The sequence below is a fragment of the Myodes glareolus genome, chromosome 3 (genome assembly GCF_982192425.1).
Source record: "Myodes glareolus chromosome 3, mMyoGla1.1, whole genome shotgun sequence".
NCBI classification, from domain to species: Eukaryota; Metazoa; Chordata; class Mammalia; order Rodentia; family Cricetidae; genus Myodes; species Myodes glareolus.
Window position 1 is genome coordinate 6,622,139 of NC_142028.1, and position 8,252 is coordinate 6,630,390.

The following is an 8,252-nucleotide window of genomic DNA, read 5'->3' on the forward strand; positions in this document are numbered from 1 at the left end:
GCCAGTGCTTGGTCACATCTCCCTCAGCTGGCGAATGTCAGCGTTCTGTGCCAAGCGCGCTCATGAAACTTAACAAACTAACCACAGCAGTTAAGGAAACAGATCTACGTAGGAAAGAAGGGTTTGTGAGCCTTGGTCAGTCGTGGGAAAGACGGCTTGCTCTAAACTAAAGTGATGGAAAACAGCATCTTGAACTACATTTTTGTTGCCATTATTGTTGTGACCAAAAAGGGGATGCAGTAAATTATTAGAAAAGACAGTTGACATTTGCACGGTTTTGTCACATGTAATACAATTTTTTTTTTACTTTGGCCAGATTTTATAGGTCACTTATTTAGTCTAAAATTATATATACAGTAACCTGACAAAACTATGAATTAGAGCAAAAAAGAAAATGCATTACCTTTCATATTACATCTGAAAATGTGATCTTCTGTGTCTCCAGGGCTGGAACTCAGGACCTTGGGCCAGTTGGGCCAGAGCGCTACCACTGGCCTGGGTTACACTCAGCCTTTGGAAACTAATGAGTCATTGGTTGATTTTAATCAATTAACTGTGGAGTCGTTAGAAGTCACTAAGGAGGCATCTATGTCTGCAGACTTGAAGCGTTAGCTGAACGTAGTACATCATGTGAGTTCCCAGCTTCACAACTGTGAATCTTCACTCAGTAATGCAGTCAGTAGTAGGCATCCACCTTGATTTCTTAGCAGACTTTTCACTGAATTTATACGTGCCCCCACTACCGAGCCAAACTTCATCTTTTCAAGGCATTCGAAACCAGGACTGTGAAAATCCGCCTGGCCTTCCAGTCCATCATTGTGAAATGGCTTTAAGGTCATCCTAACTACAAGGACCACAACAGTTATGGTTCCTATCACGTGACAAGTAGGGCCTTAGCCTGGTTCCCTCTGTCACAGCTTGGTGTTTGTCCTCTCCGCAGGGGGTGACTGCCCATAAGGGACTTGGGGAGACAGGGTTGGACAAACAGGCCTTAAAGGCTTTTTATTTCTGGTAGAAGTGAACAGTGAATTAAGACTGGCTTCCTTATTGTCAAAGGCATTTTTCTCTCAGCAAGCAGCATGTATCTTTTTTTTTTAGAAAGTAATTTTATTAAATTATAAAAGTTTCCATTTCCGCCCCTCCTCCCAACACCCTCCCACTCCCCCCACTCCCTCTCCTCCTCCCTCTCCGTCCCTAAGGGCAGTCAGGGTTTCCTGCCCTGTGGGAAGTTCAAGTTCCTCCCCCCTCCCTCCAGGTCCAGGAAGGTGAGTATCCAAACAGACTGGATCCCCAAAATCCAGTATATGCAGAGGAAACAAGTCCCAGTGTCATTGTCAATGGCTTTTCAGAAAGACTCCGGGCCAGCCACATTCAAGCAGCATGTATCTTGCTAAAAATTTTTAACCCATTGAACGTTCAAATTAATATATTGAGGATCTGTAACAAATGTTCTCATGGTAGTTTAAGCAAGTTACGTTTTGATCTGCGATCTGTGCTCACGTCCACTTCAGGGGCCAGCTTTTCATGGGTGGATGTGGTAGAACAATGTCTGGGGTGTAAAGAGGGGGTTTTCACTACAGAATGCTATTCTCTTAATCCGGTGCCCCCGAAAGTCATCTCTCTTCTACTTCAGTGCAAATTCAAATACATACAAAGCTCTTCTTAAAAAGAGGGTATTTTAAACTCTGCATCTATAGATACCCCCCATGAGCAAGACGCTTCTAGATTAATACTAATTTTCCCTTGAAAAACTTTCATAGAAAGCACACTAAAATGTATTGTATCTATCCTCTAGAATGTTTTACACATGTCCTAGAAAAATAATCTTTGCGAAGTAAGTGTTTCCTAATAATTCAGGGTCTAGAAGCATTGGTTTTACAATATGTATATTAGATGCAGTGTTTACACTTGGTCTGACCCATACACAGCTCCTGAGTCTGATTATGTACTTACTTCCAGACAAGGTCTCACTGTATAGCACCGGGTGACCTGGAACTCCAACGTAGACCAAGTTGTCTTCAGACTCCTAAAGATCCACAGGCCTCTGGAGTGTTGGATTAAAGGCGTGGCCGCCACACCTGGCCACACCTGCTTTTGACAGGGCTTCCGGCCTCTTTGCACAGCCAGTCTGTCAACTGTCACTTCTCAGTGGTCAGAAAGCCACCTCCGATGGCCACCGGATTCGGTACCTGTTTACTGTGAGCTGGGACAGAGCCACACCCATTTGCAACGAGTGTCTGAAAGGAGAGTAAATAGCTTCAAAGAGAGGCCCCTAGGGCTTTGCTGTAAGCAAATTGTGTGAGTTTATATCGTCAGCAGTGGCTCCTCCCGGAGCTGTCTCTTTCTGTTTTCTGAAACTACTAGTTTTCAGCAGTGTTCCCCATCGGATTATTTGAAATCTCTAGTTACTTTATGTACGCTTCCATTATTTCCTTATGTAAAAGTAAAATCCACTTGCCAGCGGTTTCAGACGATAGCAAATAAGATAGCATTCTCCTGTTAGAAGTTACCCAATTGGTTGTATGCTGCTTTCAGGTCAGTGAGACCCATTGGGCACTTCCATTCATGGGTGACCCTGGACCCATTGTCTAGATTGTAACACCTAGACATTGAACATGCTGAGTTCGGGTCCAGTGAGAACATTTGTAGACACTATTAGGGTGGGTGTGTAGGCCGTTGTATTCAGACACACCCATGGCAGAGCCTCTGGGGAGAAGCTTCGGGCCCAGTGCACACACTCCTTTTTCTATTGCACATACAGGCTCCAGAGAGTAGGTCCAGGGAGCCATGCATTTGTTTTGCTCATGTTTTATGCAAGAGGCTTGGTACGTGCTGGAGTATCAGAGATTAACCTCGGTGTCACAGGGGCCACAGAACTAAAATAATATATTTTATTATTATAAACCTCACAGTGCTGGGGCTGTGAGGTTCGCTGGCTTCCTCTAGATGGTGGGAGAAGACATAGAGGAGCAATTGGGTGTTGCCGAGTGGACAAGCGTTCATGTGGAGACTCCAACCTGCGGGTTTGGTGCTGCTTTCAGTTCCATAAGTTATATTAAACTTGAGGTCAGAGGGAGGACGTCCCGACTGCTCTCTCTCAAGACCTTGACCTCCCTGTTGGCCTTAGCTTCAGCATCTCCTGTGGGAAGGGACTTGGGCTGGGACTGGGGTCCGGACGCTTCCTGCTGTAGTGGGAGATGCGGAAAGAGAAAGCGCAGCCAGTCAGCACTGCCTTGCCTCTGTGGGGCCTGTGTGCTCAGCAAACACACAAAACACACAGAAATTCCTTGGTGACTTCTCTCCCTTCGCAGAAGGGATTGATGACCAGTTCTCCACTCAGTAAGAAAAGAGGAAACCAGCATCTGAAGGACTCCTTGTTCAAAAACTTGTGGGTGGGGGGCACAGGCAAGCAACCTCGAGGATCACCAAGATGGGAACTGGATTTGTTGGCTCAGAATTTACTGTTCTTTATACTATTACAACATGAGGTTTATTTATTTATTTTTATTTTATTTTATTTTATTTTAGTGGCAGGGTTTCGCTGTGAAAAACCCTAGCTGTCTAGGGACTCACGCTGTAGGCCAGGCTGGTCTCGAACTCAGAGATCTGCCTGCCTCTGCCTTCTGAGTGCAGATTAAAAGTGTGTGCTGACACCGGGTTTGAATGAGGAGAGTTAGGTTTTGTCCTGGAGTGAGTTGAGCTAGGCCACAACTGCCCTTAAGAGCTGCAGTGTGTTAATTGGAAGCAGTGGTGGAAGGGAGGGGACGCAACAGCAACTCCCGTGAGATGAAATCCCGAGAAATCGGTTTCAGAGACCCTTCCAGCATTCTGTTCTTTTGTCCCCTCACTTTTTGGGGGACATCCAGAAATGTGTGGCTCCTGGTTTTCAAGTCTGCACGTGGTGATCTGATTTGTGGGCCTGCCTGTGGCCCTCCTTCAGCTGAGAGTCCTTTCTGACTGAAGGGACCAGGAACCAAACAGCCTGGAGCTGGGAAAAGGTTTGAGCAAATGGGAAGGAAAGGAAGGACACGGATTTTTTTTCACTTTGTTTTTAATACTTTTTGAATTTATGCATTTGTACGTGCATGTGTATAATACATAAGTGCAGATGCCCACGGACCCAGAAAAGAGCATCGGATCCCCTGGAGCTGGAGCTGAAGTTAGAGGTGCTTGTGAGCCACCCAGCATGGGTGCTGGAAACTGAACTCCATCCTTTGGGAGAGCAATACATGCTCTTAATTACTGAGCCATTTCTATAGCCTCTTGTTCTTGTTTTTCCTGGTGGGTGTGGGGGAGGGGTCTCACTATTATAATCTAGCTGGATTCAGACTTCATGAGATGCAAACTGTTGAACCACAGACTTGGCTAAAATGTCAGCCATGTCTACTCGTGTGTGTGTGTGTGTGTGTGTGTGTGTGTGTGTGTGTGTGTATACATACAATCAGCATTGGGATGCATTTATTTATTTGGTTGGTTTTGAGGCGACAGGGATTGAGCTCAGAGCCTGTGGCATCCCAGGCAAGTACTCTAGCCCTGAGCACCTCCCAGCCCCCTGCAGTGTCTCTCTCTCTCTCTCTCTCTCTCTCTCTCTCTCTCTCTCTCTCTCCCTCCCTATCTATCTATCTATCTATCTATCTATCTATCTATCTATCTATCTATCTATCTATCTATCTAAGCTTTAGCTGGGGTTCGGTTTCCAGGCCCTTTGCATGAGGGTGTGGACAGGGGTAGTGGGCTTCCTGCAATTCAGTGATGAACTCTGCTTCCCTGCGTGGTTTTCCTGCTGCCTCACAGCTTCCCAGGAGTGGCTGTCTGACTCCCCCTCCAAGAGTCAGGCCTGAGTTGCTCTGGGCGTCAGGAACGCTGTAAACCCTGGTGTTACCCAGACTCCAGATTGGACAGGCTACCCAGGGAGAACTCCGTTTTCATGTGTGAACTATCGGGGGCAATACTATAATTTGTAACCGCATGTTGCCAAACAGGTAGGAACACCTGATTGCATGTGTCATGCTCTGCAGACACGCAGGGTGTAATAACACTCTGCTGAGCTACGGGTTTGCATATTCATTCATTCGAAAGCCTGGTGGGAAGGGGCACAATGGTCTCAGCCATTGGAGCTGCTTATGTCAAGGCAGGAAGACGCCTTCTCTGGTTGCCTAGCGACAAGACTGGGGATGATGTCATTCTCCCCCCCACACACACATACACACAGTACAGCAGCACTCTGGGCCATGCATGGTCGCGTGCTTCCACACGTGTCTCTGGGCACGCTGAGCCGCACGTGAGAGGGGGGTGCTGCCCAGTGCGCTTGCGCGGAACTTGGGGAACTCGGGCTCCTGCAGCTGATGACGCTGCACTTTCTCAGTCTTCCTGGTTGGGGGAAACGGAGTAAGTGCTGGAGCCAAGCTGGTCCCGGTAGCTCTGGCCTGCCTTGCATTGATGTCACATGCCAGTTAGTAAATCGAATTCCTCCTAATGAGGGGCGGGCGGGAGTATAATTAATGGATTTTGCCTGATGGGTAGAATAAAGAGATGGGTTGTTCTCTTACATTATATATTAAAGAATTATTTACTTACCAACCCCTCCAGGAAAAGTGATCTGGTCTCAGACTTCGGCTTTTTGAAGTGACCGTATTATTTGATTATATAATACTTCCTGCAACACATTTATAAATGGCCCCAAATGAACGAATTGGAGGTGTTTGGGGGAGGGTTGATGCTTTTAACATAATTCTCCCCAGGGTGCTACAAAGCTATTCCAGCACCGGCACCTCCATGCAAATTAGGCTTCGGTCATGTGATGGGAAATGATCTCAGATAATAGTGATATTTGGACAAGTCAGGTGATGCTGTGTTTTGAAGGGCACAGGAATGCCACCCTGGAGGTAGACATTAATGAACCTCAAGGTTTTGAGTTTTCTTCTATTGACGCATCTGCAGAATTTCCTGTAGGTTGAGTTTGAATGGTGTCCTTCCCTCCACACACAGGGAAGACTGCTTGTCCAAAACACTTAATATGAAACGGTAAAAACGTTTAATTCTGTGTCAGACAGTCTGGACCATACAAACTTGATCCGTTCTGGTGTTGACAGCTGAGTCCCTCAAGTCCCTGTGGCCTTTGCCAATCAGTTGCTATTTTTGCCAATCGGCGAGCATAACTCTTTGCCTGCGATTTTTCCACCTGACTCTTAGGAAGAAGACAAGACGATGATGCAATCCCTGTCTAGCTAGTTCATCCATCCCCTGGCCCTTGCCTCCCCCACCCCACTTCCTGGCTGCTCTTGAGGACCATTTCCTGCCCATAAAGTCTCCACTTGCCGGTTCTCCTGTCTACAACACCTGTGCCCTCTCCCACCAAAGTATCTGGATCATTAAACTCAACATCCCTCCTACTCTGTGTTTTTATTCAGATGCCACTCTAGACAGGCCTTTCTTAAGCAGCAGCAGGGAACATGTAGCCCAGCCTAGCAGCCCTTATGTTTGCTTTTCTTCATAGCCTGGATCACTCTGAACATGGCATGGGCTTCCCTACCCCCGTCCCACCGTGTGTAACTATCTTTTATAAGTGTGTATTGATCCTCATTCCTATTCTGTGGATGGATGAATGAACACCTTTAGCAACCATTTCAGTTTGATTGCTTCCCAAGACAACAGCACTAAACTTCTCAAAACTCATTTGGTGTTAGGAATTCGTGTCCCCTGCCCTACCCTGGGCTTCCTTCCCTGTGACTCAGTAATGAAGACTCAGGGGCAAGTTAGGTAAGGAGAGAAAAGCTACCTGCAAATGGGAGATGCAGTGTGGTTTAGAAGGCGAGCAGCCTCCTCTAACTTCGGATGTACATTAAAGCATTAAAGTTCCCTTATGGGCTTTGGATGTAGCTCAGGGGTAAAGCACTGGCCTTGTGTCCTGAGGTGCAAGAGGCCCCAGGTTTAATACCCAGCACCTCAAATAAACAGGGACAAGAAGTAATTCACTGAACCGGACAGCTCTTGGACACGGGAGGCAAGAGGACCGATGTAAGTCTGAGATCAGCCTCAGCTACACAGTGAGTTCTAGGCTGGTGTAGGTCACAGAGTGAGAGAGATCCTGTCTCAAAAAGGGGGTTAGGTGGGAGGAATAAATGATGTACTAAAAGGATTGAAGAAAGAAAAGAAAATCTTCACCCACAACAGTAGAAATTTTTTATATTTAGTGTGTTCGTGTACCAGGGGAGGCTGGAGGAAGATTTATGGGCGGCTATTCTTCCCCCAGCACATGGATTCTAGGAGTGGAACTCGGGTTCTCAGACTTGGTGGCAGGGGTCCTTACCATCGAGCAACCTCTTCAGTCCCACTGTGGTACAATTAACATCACTTTCGACTTACTCCAAATGATGTTTATAATTAAGTTCAAGTTTATCATTATAAGGTTGAAATTTAAAGAAGCTTCTGGTCACGTCTCTGCTTGTCACTGAGAATACTTGCCATGGCCCAGCAGCGGACAGGTTTCCTGACAAGCTGTACCTCTCGTTACTCATGTGGCCCCCGACCTCCACATGGTGCTGAGAGGGACCTGAAGGTGACTGGTGACATGCACAGCCCGTAGCAGCTCTGATTGGCTGGCTGGGAGTTTTAGCCTTTGCCCTCATCTATTATGGATCCTCAGGATCTGCCACAAGGCCTGGCACATGGCAAGTACTTAACAAGGGACAGTTGACAGCCAAATCCTCCTCTCTGTTCCCACAGCCACTGTCCTAATGCAAACTCTATCGTCCCTCACCCAGACTGTTGCAAGTCTCTCCTTAAGTGTCTTTGCCCAATCCTCCTTTCTCCCAGCCCTGGCTATATGCCAGCATCATTAAATTCTAAAAAGAAGGACACCCAAAGCTAGGGAGTCCCTAGGACAGGAAGTCGTCCAGGTGTGCCTAACCTTTTGACCTTACAACATAACCCTAAAGTCTACAGAATTAGTGGTCCAAAGCCCCACAATCAGGTTATTTAAAAAATTGCAAAAAGCTGTTGTAGTGTTAAGTAGATTTATGGTCCTGTGGTGAGCTGCTCTCAAGACTGCCTGGAGGTTTGTAAGCCATAGGTCTTAGGTGGACAGGCAGTCTGAGTCCTGCCTCTCTCTGTTCCTTTTCCTATTTCTCCAACTCAAAGATGCGTCTACTTGATAGACCAGTAACACTTCACTAGCTCTTGTCCCTCAAGCTTTGTCTTCTAAAGAGTTTTGTCATTGATAGACTAATTTCCACTCAGAGGCCTCCCACTCA